This window comes from Bufo gargarizans, chromosome 11 (genome assembly GCF_014858855.1).
Source record: "Bufo gargarizans isolate SCDJY-AF-19 chromosome 11, ASM1485885v1, whole genome shotgun sequence".
Taxonomy (NCBI): domain Eukaryota; kingdom Metazoa; phylum Chordata; class Amphibia; order Anura; family Bufonidae; genus Bufo; species Bufo gargarizans.
Genome location: NC_058090.1, coordinates 29,935,735 through 29,949,558, shown reverse-complemented (window position 1 = coordinate 29,949,558; position 13,824 = coordinate 29,935,735). Strand labels below are relative to the sequence as shown.

Genomic DNA, 13,824 nt, shown 5'->3' with positions numbered 1-13,824 from the left:
ACACGGAAGTGGATGTGGCCGCTGATGGTGCTTGTGAAGGTCCAGGTGCAGGGCAGGAGGCATCCGGGCCTGCGCCTTTGATAGGGGATTGGCCAGCATGTAACATAGGGGAAGAGGAGGCAGTGGGGTGACCCGCAGACACAGATTGCTGACCCAGGCGTTCGTCCCACTTATTACAGTGCTTGGATGCCATGTGGTGGATCATGCTGGTGGTGGTGAGGTTGCTAGTGTTCATGCCCCTGCTCATTTTCGTACGGCACAGTTTGCAAACTACTATTCTTTTGTCATTCGCACTTTCTTCAAAAAAGCGCCATACTGTGGAACATCTACCTCTTGGCATGGGAGATTGGGGTGCTCCGTGAAACAGCTGCGGGCCTGTTTGGTGTGGCCAGCCTCCTCCCTTTTGCCACCCCACTGCCTCTTCCAGCCTGTTGCGGTGCTGCAGATCTCTCCCCCTCTGTACTGCTCTCCTCGCTTGGCTTGCCACCTTCCCAGGTTGGGTCTGTGACCTCATCGTCCACCACCTCCTCTTCCACTTCCTCACTCTGATCATCCTCCTGATTTGTTGACCTAATCACAACCTCAGTGATTGCCAACTGTGTCTCATCCTCTTGAGACAGTAATTGCGGTTGACTCATTGGCAACTGTGTCTCATCATCATCCACCTCATTAAACTCTAATTACCATTCACCACCGTCATGTTCTTGTGACTGTGGATGCTCAAGAGGTTTGGAATCAGGACACAAGCTCTCATGTCCCTCTTCAAGCGTGCTTGGCGAGAGGGCCAATTCAAGTAATGGCGCTGAAAATTGCTCCTCGGAATATCCGAGTGTGGGATCACTTGTTTGGCCACACTGTAAATGGTGTGAGGAAGGAGGATCAGGGTGAGAATTGTGTGGACTAGACTCCTGGCTACTGAGACTGGACTTGGTGGAAGACAGGGTGGTGCTTAACCGACTGGAAGCATTATATGCTGCAATCCAAAACGACCACCTACTCGCACTGGGCTGACTTGAAGAGTGGTGTCCCAGTTTGCAGGGTGGCGAAGGACATTAAGCTAGGCATCTTGGATGATTTTTTTTCTTGTGCACTGGGCCACGGCCTCTGCGTGCACCATCAGCATCAATGCCACTTCCCCGTCCCCAACTGCTTGCCTTCTTCATTTTAAACGTGATATATTCTTGAAAGTATGTCACACGTACAGTAGCGCAGGATTTGGAAGTGTATGTGCAACAAAAATTTACAACAGTATTTGTGATGAGGAAATGTTATACAGGACAGGTACCACAGGTCATGTCACAGTTCGCAGTGTATACAGAAAAACTGCACTGGATGTCACTGATATTTTAGGAATGCGCACACTTTAGACAGGAAATGTGGCGCAGATAATTTAACAGTCCGCAGCGGACACCGTTTACGGAAAAAATGCACTGGATGTCACTGATATTTTAGGGATGCGCATTCCTATTACACTCCCTACACTGTCTGTCCCTTCCTATGCACAGCTCTCCCTAACACTGAGCAATTTAGGGCAGGTTGCTCTACAAAAATATATCGCTGCTGTCACACACAATAGTCCTTACAAGTACTTTTAGGTCTCTGAAACGTTTTTGTACACTTATAATATTCCATTATACTCCCTACACTCTCTGTCCCTTCCTATCTTCAGCTCTCCCTGACTTAGAATGAGCTGAACACGCGTCATCGGGTGCTATATAGCACCCGATGACGTGTTCCGGCCAGCCAATCATTTACCGGTACTCGGTATTCGAACTGGTATTCGGCCGAGCATGCTTGCTCAACACTAGTGGTGATGAAAGAGCTTTTAAGATTTTCATGTTACTCAGTGTTTAGTGGCTGAAATATAGTAATCTAACCCACTATGTGTCATTGTGACACTAAAAGCTGAAATGCTGTAAGAAGATTTCAATGGTATCTACAAAAGCAAGAAGAACATCTGCAAATCTTTCCATTAAGAAGTTTTTCCTTGGTCCCTTAGGTGGGATCCATTCCAAGTTTCGGCTAAGTTACACTCAAGTAAATTGGACCATAACTTGCTGCCTACATTTATGTGGAGGTGGCAGATTTTATGTGGCCACGATGAACCTAACAAGTTTCAAGTGAACTTATGTGGACCTTGGGAGCTGGCCATAGATATTTAACAGCTGTGGGCTAAATAATGAACTTCACAAGAGTGGTCGCAATGCATTGGCAGAGTCTCTCCATGGAGATCCATGCCAGGGTCTGTTCACTCCCCATTGGTCAGTAAAGACAAGGAAAACATAAATTATACATGCCAAAAAAGAAATGTCCTGATAATTAAATAACAACAAACATGAGGCAGCAGCAGCAAGCCAACAGCAAACACATGTTGTGTTCAGGATCAATACAGGAACCAGTCCAGTCAAAGAGACATACGTGTCTTAAATAATTTATACACTTGGCTATCTGATGGCTCTTGGCAGGAGGTACTTTAATTCGAATTATCAAAGCAATGGGGACTTTTCTATTTCTAAAATTAAAACATAAAATTTAAGAGGTTGTATGTGACTCTAAAACATGGCTTTTGTCTTCTACATACCTGTCCACAGGTTGTTTGAGGTATTGCAGGTCAGTCCCATTCACTTCACTGAGCTTCAATATCAGATACAACTGATGGGCAGGTGGAGCAATGTTTTCGAAGGAAAGCAACCATGTTTTTGTAATTCTGTAAAACCCCTTACAGGGCATCTGTCAGCAGATTTGTACCTATGACACTGGCTGACCTGTTACATGTGCGCTTGGCAGCTGAAGACATCTGTGTTGGTCCCATGTTCATATGTGTCCGCATTGCTGGGAAAAATGATCTTTTAATATATGCAAATGAGCCTCTAGGAGCAACGGGGCGTTACCATTACATGTCAAAAATGCTATATGACCCAAGTCAAACGAGTGATCCGATTTCTTAATGAACCATCAAGAGGAGGGTTAGGTCACGATCTAAGTAAACTCTCTTTTGTCTGCAAGGAGACATATAATGGTCCATCACAAATATTTTGGGCACATCATTTGTTTAAAGGGGTTATCCGACTCTTTGTAACTGATTACTTATACTCTTGATAGGTCACCAGCATCTGATCGGTGGGGTCCGACGCCACTTGAAAGGGGCTGAGCTGTGCATAGGCCACGTGACCAATGGTATGTCACTGACCTAGGGTAAGCAGAAAGAAGGCCGTGGCACCTACAGGAATGCCAGGACCTTCTCAAACAGCTGATCGCCGGAGGTCCCGGGTGTCGGACCTCCACTAATCAGATGCTGATGACTAGGGATGAGCGAATCAACTTCGGATGAATCATCCGAAGTAGATTCGCATTAATCTTTTATTATAATGTATTGGTTCAGATGAGGAGAAGTTATTACTTCGCAAAGTCTCGCGTGACTTTGCATAATAACTTCATATATTAATTTTTACTGTAAAAAAACATTTCCCGAACTCGGGTTCAGTTCTAAGTGGTACCTTGGAACCGAACCAGAGTTCGGGAAATGTTTTTTCTACAGTAAAAATTAATCTATGACGTTATTATGCGAAGTCATGCAAGACTTTGAAGTAATAACTTTGGCTCTTTTGAGCTAATACATTCTAATACTGTACGGAGCGCTTGCTCCGTACAGTATTGGACCGAAGTTTTATGCGAATCGACTTCGGATGTTTTATCTGAAGTAGATTCGCTCATCCTTACTGATGACCTGTCCAGTGGATAACCCCTTTAAGCTATAAAGATTGGTGGGTATTTGAAATCTTCGACTGCCACCATTCACAAGGATAGGGATGCCTAGCTCACTAAAGCAGGCAGAGAAGTGGTCACAGGTCCATCATCACTCTCTATAAAACTCTATGGGAGAAATGGAAACTAACTCCCATTCACTATAATGGACAGCGGCTGCCTTTTTGCTAGGAACAGGGAACCCAGTGGTTAAACCTCCATCAATCAGACATTTAGGGATATCTAAAGATATGTTAATAGGTTAAAGATAGAAGCATGGCACTAAAGAAAAGGAAAGGGTGCAAATCCTCTAAGGGCTACTGACCCAGGGTAAAATATATAAAAACAATTAGGTAGCACCCCCAACTTTAATGGAGAAAGGATGTGATTATTTTTTTTTCACCCATGTGCAATGTTTCAGTCCAGATCAATGCGACCCTTCTCAAGCCTTCTTTACAAGGTCGTGGACTCTCACCCATTTGCCCCCTACATACCATAGAGACAGACTATGTGGCACTTGGAGAGAAAGGGGCCATCTCTGGTTATTCTCTTGCCTTTTGTTACTGTGCAGAAACAACGCTATTAGCAAGCAATGGCGTAAGGATTTGGTCCCAAGGATCATGGAGATGGCAACAATCACCAGCTCTAGTGTCTTGACAGCATTCACCATGTCAACTGCCTGTTTTACCATCTTCAAGCCTGGCGATAATGCACATTAGATTATTATCGGCCAACCCCGGCAATTTTGGCAGGGACCAGCCGACTATAATCTGATGTGCATGGGGGCCTCCTGACTATCCCCCTGACCAATGATGTTGGGGATATTAGAATCAGGCAAGTTAAAATGTCTGGCGGTGGCTTCCCCCCCCCCCCCCCTTTCTTGCCATTGAAAACACATGCATGGGAAAGTCTAGAGGAATAGCTCTCGGATGAGTATTTTGCTAACATCTGTTGAACGTGTATTGCACGTAGGCATAGTCTGGATTGCACTGAAGACCCCTTTCTGTCTAACACCTACTCACCAACTATGAAGAAAACAAATCCTTCCAAATGACTACATGATCCATGTTGGTACATGAATGAAACATTCTATTCTGTTCACCACTGTGCCAAAAATCGCTGTAGTAATGCCGCTCTCAAAATAGTTATTAGAGCTGATATCTTCCCACACGAGACATCTGATAGGTGACACATCAGACCACCCATGTCCCTGGAGTGCCTCCTCCCAATACAGATCACCAACGCTGCCTTTGGACTTGTCCTCTGATCCAATGATTGTTAAGCAAAAATAATATTTTTTTCTGTCCTTCCATGGCTGGTATAAGGAGTTTGGACATCTTGGAAAGGTTACTAATTCTATACCTCATGGACTACTCTCCACCCTTGTTGCATATTTTCTTAGACAAACCTATTTCAGATGGATTGGGTGGAGGCTACTCTACGCAAGGAAAGTGGAGCCCTGCTACCTTTACTACCTTAATATAATGTAAACCCAAAGCATTTTTGGTTTTACAACTTGGTACAATGAGAACTCTAGGGGACATCACAAGTTAACCCAGAATACTAGGTCTTGTTTGATCACTTCCCTCTCCATAAACCTATGAAACTTGCCATCTCTCCAACTTACATGTGTATACCTTGTACCCTTCTTGTTCCATTCCCCTTCCCTCCTGTCTTTCTTTCCCACCCATCTCCCCCTAACAAGTACCAAACCTGATTTACTTTCATGACCTCTGTCACCAGAAGGCACATATCCATAAGCATATTCTGATTGCCTACTTGACATCCACCCCTTACCCTTTTGTCACTAGTCTCCATCTCCAATATCCAAAATAAATAAAAATAAAAATCTACAAAACCATTAGATCATATGTACATGTGCTGAATATGAAGTGGATAGCCTTATGAAAGCCCCACTCAAATATGCATAAACCTCAGAGCTGATGTAGTGTGCTGGCCTCTTTAGTCTGTACGAGAAGGTGCTACATCCTCTGTTCCTAATGGTAAGCTCTATGTAAAGCTTCATTGTTATCCGTCAAACAAGGGTGGAGAACGGGTAATTGTTCAAAAAGCAAAAACAGTACCGGATCTTCCCAGGCAAATCTCCCACGCTGAGTAAATAAAGCAGGTAAGATCTGACATTATAATCCATCACTATGAAATTGTTGTGGTCCTGTGGACTACAGGCCCCATCGTGTTGTGCATAATTTGGGCAAATGCTGCTCCAAGAATATGAAGCTTTAGTTTGCAGTAAGGCTCTAGGGCGTACCCTGGACTGTATTAAATGTTTCACCATCAGCATAGAAGAACTTCTTTAATGCAAAAGCAGTGACAGTAAGAAACGAGGTCCATAGATACAGGGGTGCAGATGATGTAGTCACAGGCAGGGTTCCTCTGCCAAAGGTTCCTCTGCCATAGTGCACAAGTATTAAAAATGGGGCCCAGGAGCTTCAAATCATGTCTTCGCATTGAACGCAGCCATAGGCTGCTGGAATTATCAGACTGCATACAATGATACCTTCAAGCTTGAATAGTAAGTGACCAACATAAAGGAATAAATGCAAACACAGATTGAGGTAGAATATCTTTGATGGTTGACTTGAGGGTGGCCACAGCTTCATTGAATAAAAAATTCAACAAGTTTATAAAGCAGGGAGAAGATACTCCAGAAAGGAAGTCATGTATGGTGTCCGCTTTCCTAAATAGCTTCCACTCTTCTTTAGATCCCACAGCTTAGATAACACGGGACCTTAGAGGCCCTTTCACCCCAAAAAACTATTCCCTGACAGCAATCATAGGCCTGAACATCCATCATACGCCCCCTATTAAACCTTAAAGGGGTTATCCGGGTTCAGAGCTGAACCCGGACATACCTATAGATTTACCCAGACAGCCCCCCCCCCCCCCAGCTTTCTCTCCCTTGCCCTATGCAGGATCGCGCAGGGCAGGGGCTCTTTTATTTACTACAACACACTGCCTGGCAGAGGCTTCCTCCTGGCAGTGTGTTCGGTGACGTCACTGGCTCTGATGTACGGGCTTACAGGCTAGGGCAGCGCTAAAGCCCGCCCATCAGTTCCAGTGACATCACCGGGCTCACTGCTGGGCGGAAGCCTCCACCTGGCAGCCCGAAGGAGAGCCCGGTATGTCACGGGAACTCCACAAAATGCCTTTGCCCTGCGCGATTCAGCGCAGGGCAAAGGAGAGCAACGGAGGATCAAATGCTCCGATGCTCTTGCCAAGGGGGCTGCCTGGGTGAAATTCTGGGTATGTCCTGGTTCAGAGCTGGACCCCCATAAGGCCTTTTCTGCAGTCCTTGATCCAGCAGAAATACGACTATGGCCTACAACTGTTGAATGACTAAGGCCCCTTGTAGACGAGCATGTGTCACGCTGCGACGGGCCTTCTCAAACAGCCGATTGGCCAAGGTCCCAGGAATATAAACCCCCACCAATCAGATGCTGATGACCTTTATTAGGTGAAACAATATATAAAACATGCTTATAGAGCATATATTCACATTTTACGTGACGTGTATGAAAAGATTATTAGGCCGAACAAGCATTAGTACTAGGGATATAGGACACCACACCTGCAATAACATGACAGTGCTACCTGGAACAGTCCGTGTTTACAGATTTAGCTAGCACTGGAGCTGACATGGGTTCATATGTAGAGTTTGTATTCTCCCCACGTTTTCCTACCTACTAATGGTTAATTGGCCTGACAACATCCATCAACCATCTTTTGAGCACAGGGGCAGACTGACTACTGGGGTCAGGGAAAGCAATTATCGGGCATGTTGGATTCTAGGCGGCTCTGTGCACATGCTTCCAGACATAGGCCATTTTAGGCATATAGCAAAATATGTTGGCCATAGGGTCCTGCTATAATAGTTTTTTATATGGCACAGTATATGTGTTTTGCAGTGATCTTCTGTATAGGAAAGTTTGCTATACAAAGTAGAATCCCTTTTGTCCTCCATCAGGTGACTGGAATCCCATGGCTATAAGGTAATAAACGCCGAGCCTTAGGGCTCATGCACACGAATGTGGGCTGGCCAGTCTTATATTGTGGCCCGCAAACAGTGGCTCTGCAATAGTGTATACGTTTTTGCACCATATCACGGATGCGGACCCATTCACTATGGATCGCTTTCTCTCCGCCCCTCCGCACCACAAAAAAATATGGATCACGGACCCATTCACGTTTACTTCATCCAAGCATGTATGCTTAATGTGGAATTGGAGGCTTTAGTGGTTGGCTAGACGAGTATTGAGCCATTATCTGAGATTACAGGCCACAGATGCCGTATCGTCTGTAAGATAGCGTTGCAGTGATGTACAGTAACAGTTCATACCGTACTCTTTACCTGACCAAAAAAATAAAAAACTAGTTTCACATTATAATTACATGTTCCGGCAGAGGAAAACCTTGCCGAAGTTAACCGGATCTTGCCTAGCCAGATACTGTCGGACTCTATTGACTATAATGGAATCCAGTAGGTTTCCAGCATGAGTGCCAGGTTTTTGACAGAGAAAAACTGGTGCATGCAGCTAGGCTCGAGCGAATCGACCTTCGGATCATATACCCAAAGCCGATTCGTTCAAAACCTTAGTTTCTAATGCTCTTTCCGTACAGCATTAAAATGTATTGGCTCCGTGGAGCCAAAGTTCTTCTTGGCCAAAGTCGCGCAAGACTTCGGAGAATTCCTACTGTATTCATATCTGCCTAACTATCCAACCACATACAGCACGATGCAGATCTGACCTGTTACTATGCCACTACCCCTTTATAAATCCTCACTGCATATCTCATTCCAATAATAACAGGCCGCGGTCTGCGACCATTTTGGAAACGGCTGCTAAGTATCTAGGAATAAACAATCCATAATCTTCCTAACAACCACGACACACAAAGCAAGTGCTGGAATTCCTGAGGCAGTCACTGGGCACAGCCACCGAGAGAGAGAGAGGTCTGCCATGTACGATAATGCACTACAGAGGACCCTGAAGATTAGATATCAGGGGCTGCTTTTAACCCCTTTCCTGCCATTGCAAAGACGTGGAAAAAAAAGTCTTCCTAAAGTGAATCTCAGGTTTTTGTAAGAGTAACGTTTCTTCTCATCAGTGGGGATCTATGAGCTGGATCACTAGGGGGACCTATAGTCTTCCAAGGGCCTTTTGTAACCATTGGAAATGAATGCCTGGACACAAAAGTTTCTAAATGGACTTCACGAGGATGGGACCCCACAGTCCGTTCTTCTCACAGATCCGTTCACTGAGTAAAAGGATTTATGTGGAAAAAAAATTAAAAATCAGAGCTGGATGGCGGACTGGGAACTTAAAGTGGCCCTGGAAAAAAATACTAAAAGTGGGGTCCAAATTGATGGAAGGCAGGGCCAGCAATACCATATTGTGTCACATTATACCACCCCAACACAGCCAAATACCACCGTACATCACAAAATACTGCCAGCAGCACAAAATACATCCCAAAAAACTTCAACTGGCCGGCAGTGAGGAGGACTCCGGCAGCCCCCTGGGTATCGGCCAGCGGGAAATTTCCCTGTAAGATCTATGGCTAATCTGCCACTGAATACGAATGACACACCGAGGGCAAAAAATTGACACATGGACCAAACATGGATCCTTCATGGATGAACCACTGACCACCTTGTCACAGATGTCATCACGGACAGGAGCGTAGCTATAAGGCCTCATGCACACGACCGTTGTTTTGGTCCGCATCCGAGCCGCAGTTTTTGTGGCTTGGATGCGGACCTATTCACTTCAACGGTGCCGCAAAAGATGCGGACAGCACTCCGTTGCTCCGTTCCGTGGTCCTCAAAAAAAATATAACCTGTCCTATTCTTGTCGGTTTTGCGGACAAGAATAGGCAGTTATATCTATGGCTGTCCGTGCCGTTCCACAAATAGCGGAACGCACACAGACGCCATCCGTGTTTTGCGGACCGCAAAACACACAACGGTCGTGTGCATGAGGCCTAAGTGGAAGCAGCTGCTACGGGACCCACCGAGGAGGAGAACTAAAAGATTTTATTGTCAGGGCCCCCACAACAGTATTATACAATGACATGAGATACAGTATATACACATGTGGGAAACGAATGGTGCAGCTGTCGGGCCTGGTCCAAAAGAATGATACTGACTAGCCACAGGAGTGGGGGTTCAAAAGTTGCTGGGGGGGGGCCCATAAAAAAAAATAATAATCTGGTGCAATCACCCTTTATGAGACCACACAATATTCCCATCTGTAAAATACATAATACTTACAAAATATTTTACACTAAATATTCAAGTCACTAAGAAGCTTCGTCCTAGGACCGTGCCATACATGCACACATTCTCTAATACGCACGCGTAGATTAATCTCCGGCTCACCAAGGGTGAATCTACTCTTCGGGAAAAGTGACAACAGAGCAAGTGTGATGGAAACACAAATGCAGGACCTGGCACCAGTAAAAAACAGCGTTTTTTCCCCCCTTCTTGTGGGTGGGAAAAGCAAGACTGAGCTTGGTAAGAAGCAGCTGCCAAACAGACAAATCAAAGCGGTTCATCTGCCCCAGAGAGCACAGGGCCCTGCAGTGACCAAACCCAGCTTTATCATCTATTATTCAGTGCGACAGACACAATGTAGCGTGCTAGCACATATAGACAAGTACTGTCTCATCCGGGCACACAGCATGGACCATCCTCCAGTTGTATTGCAGCTGCAATTTTTATCCCTTTAAAAAAAAAAAAAATGGCAAAACCACTCCCCTCCAGGATTTCTCCTTGTCAGAATGTAATCATTAATCCCTCTTTTTTTTCTGCTGAAGAGCAATGGGAAAGTAGAGGGGGAGGGGAGGCTGATTACCAATACAGCAGCATTCCCAGATTTGCAAGGGTTAATATTTACACAGCTCCGGCATGTATATGTCATCCACCCCCCAAACCAACACCACCACCACCACCACCACCTTCACCTTTAGGAAGACCACAGGCAGGGGCTAGGAAAAATCAAACCTAGGGAAGGCTACGATACAATGTATCCATCTATGGCCAGTGTTACAGATGGCAACATTGTAACCAGGTATGTGATTGAGGCTGCAGGCCAGAACATGGATGATCAGCTGTTTCCTGTTCCCAAGGCAATGCCATACATTATAGCTTGGCACCTACCTGTCCTGGGCTCAATGTCTGGCACAGCCTGGAATTCTTCCGAGGAGTCTTGGGAATCAAGGAGAAAATGCTTCCCCTTCCTCTGCTGCAGATCTGAAGGTGTAGAGAGGCAGGTAATGCATAGACACAAGCTACACACCCTCTTTCCTCCTGCTAAGACACCCTTCTCCGCCTGCACTTGCACGACAGGTTCATGACATCACCAGCAAAAACCTCCCTCCTCCTCTAGCTTGAAAATCCAGGATAGGTGAAATTTTTTTTCCTTCTGTAATGGAGACTGCAGACGCCATCTGCTGGGCTGTTGCATAAAGCTGTCACCCTGCACCTGAAGCCTATGGGAGCTGGCCTTTTTTTTTTCCTTTTAAAAATTAAAGGGTCCTTTAAATTGGTAGGAAATATAATGACAAGATAACGTATTGAATGAAAAGGGTTATATGGACGTCAGCTCATGTTAGTACACCCCTTACACCACTAATAGCAGTAATCATTTTATTCTAAATGATATTATTTTTACACCACGTATTTTTTTTTTGTGTGTTTCAGAATTTTTAAATTTTTTAAAACTGGGCTGGCATTAGAGGTTTGAGAGCTCCTCAGCCGCTCCTACTCAAGGGGGTGACACGGGAGACCAGAGACAATTGAATCGATCAATTCTAAATTAATCGGATTCAATTAGAATATTGCAAAAAAAAAAAATATTGCATCCAAATCCGTAGTTTTGGTGATTCGATTTGGGTGATTTTCTTATATTATTTTCTTATGTAAAAAACAAGGAGAGATAAGGGGTAATTTACTCAAACGCCTGTCTTAATTCCTCCTTACGCTGCACTCAGCTAATTTATGCCTCATCATGAATGATTAGGCGCATCTACGGCAGTCTGTGCATGTGGTGTAAAAACAACGGTAGCTTTTTACCAACATTTACACCCGTTTTCAGAATTTGCTGGTGCCGGTATGCCCCTGTTTCGCCTCTGTCCCACCCAACTATCAAACATGGGGTAAAACCCTCTGTGCAACTAAGGCTACTTTCAAACTAGTGTTTTAGTTTTCCGGTATTGAGATCCATTCATTGTCAATGGGGACAAAATTAAACTGAACAGAACGGAGTGCTCCAAAATGCATTCCGTACCGTTTGGTTGCGTTCCCATACCGGAGAGCAAACCGCAACATGTTGTAGTTTGCTTTCCGTCCTGGGATGTGGAGCAAGACGGATCCGGCATGACCTCCAATGCAAGTTCGTTATCTCTGACACAATAGAAAACTGATCTGTCCCCCATTGACTTTCGATGGAGTTCATGACGGATCCGTCTTGGCAATGTTAAAGATAATACATGTGAATCCGTTCATAACGGATGCAGAGGGTTGTATTATCAGTAACGGAAGCGTTTTTGCTGAACCCTGCCGTATCCAGTAAAAACGCAAGTGTGAAAGTAGCCTAAATATTGTCAAATGGCCGGTTGAAGAAAGGACTTGTAATTTATTTTAGGACTAAAATTGGTGCAAGTCCCATGATAAATAGTGAAAACACCTCCACAGGAGACCTCAGAGTGTCATACACAAGTTTTGCGAATTCTTGGAGCACTTTTGATTCAGGTAGAATCATTTCAGACCCGAGCTGATTTAGTGGACTGATTCGGCCAAATCTAATCCGAATTTTGAGCAATTTGCTCATCTCTACTTACAAGCACCACAGATCATACTATTAATGAAGAATTCCAGTAATAACAACGTATGAACGGTAGCTGCTAGATCAGTGGATCTGACCCTTACCTGTGCCTGCACCGCGAGCCGGTCTGAAACAAATGCGGTCACCGGGAGCAGGCAATTCTGAGAACAGCCCGATAAAGGCCCCCGGCCACTGAGAGATCAGTGGATGTGACCACTGAGAGATCAGTGGATGTGACCACTGGGAGATCAGGGGATGTGACCACTGGGAGATCAGGGGATGTGACCACTGGGAGATCAGGGGATGTGACCACTGGGAGATCAGGGGATGTGACCACTGGGAGATCAGGGGATGTGACCACTGGGAGATCAGGGGATGTGACCACTGGGAGATCAGGGGATGTGACCACTGGGAGATCAGAGGATCTGACCACTGAGAGATCAGAGGATCTCCCCACTGATCATGAGATTTGAACTGAGCAACAGTCGAGCATACGCACTGCCAATCCATTCGCTGTATATGAATGGCTATCTCTGGCACTCCTATAGGGTCTCAATGAAGCAGCAGTGTGCATGCTCGGGCACCACTCCATTAAAAAAGGAGACGTAGGATGCCTATTCTTTGATCGGTGGAGTTTGGACCTCTCTGATCTAGCAGTGATCCCCTATCCCCTATTGGGCAGGGAACAACATGTCGCTGTCAGGCTCCCCAATGTTTTACTGGGGTCGGCCTGTATGACATGTGAGCAGCTTAAAGGGACTCTGTCACCACTTTCTAACCCCCACTTTTAAAACTATAGTTCTGTCCATGGAGCCCCTGTGATTTCAATGGTGTTGTTATATGCGAAATCCGCAGGCTCGTTTTGATAAAAAAAACTTTTATCTAACCTGTCAGTCATGAGGATAAGGTGCCCAGGGCGTTTCTCCCGGTCTGAACATGCCGCCGCCGCCGTTGGTGCCCAGCTCCTCCTCTGATCCTTTCAGCGCCGCCTGAATGTGAAGAAATACGCCTCCGGCTCTCCCTCAGTCCCCCCTCCTTTTCCAAAATTTCGCGCGTGCGCACAGGCCTGTGCCTGATGCGCCCGTGCAGACTTTACGATTCAGCCTCATTGAGCGAAGTGCGCATGCGCACTTCGCTCAACCTCCCGATAACGCGAACACTGCCGCACGCGCGGGATCTTAGAAAAGAAGGAGGGGGGACTGAGGGAGAGCCGGAGGCGTATTTCTTGACATTC

The 13,824-nt window shown here is 45.5% G+C and overlaps 1 protein-coding gene across 1 annotated transcript in view; it reads right to left on the bottom strand.

Moving 5' to 3' along the window:
- CEP170B (centrosomal protein 170B) overlaps positions 1-11,080 on the bottom strand; it is a 72,405-nt gene extending 61,325 nt beyond the window's left edge. The window contains 1 exon segment of the mRNA XM_044272187.1: positions 10,925-11,080. The gene's annotated coding sequence lies outside the window, so the exon portion shown is untranslated.
- Positions 11,081-13,824: the final 2,744 nt, after the last annotated feature.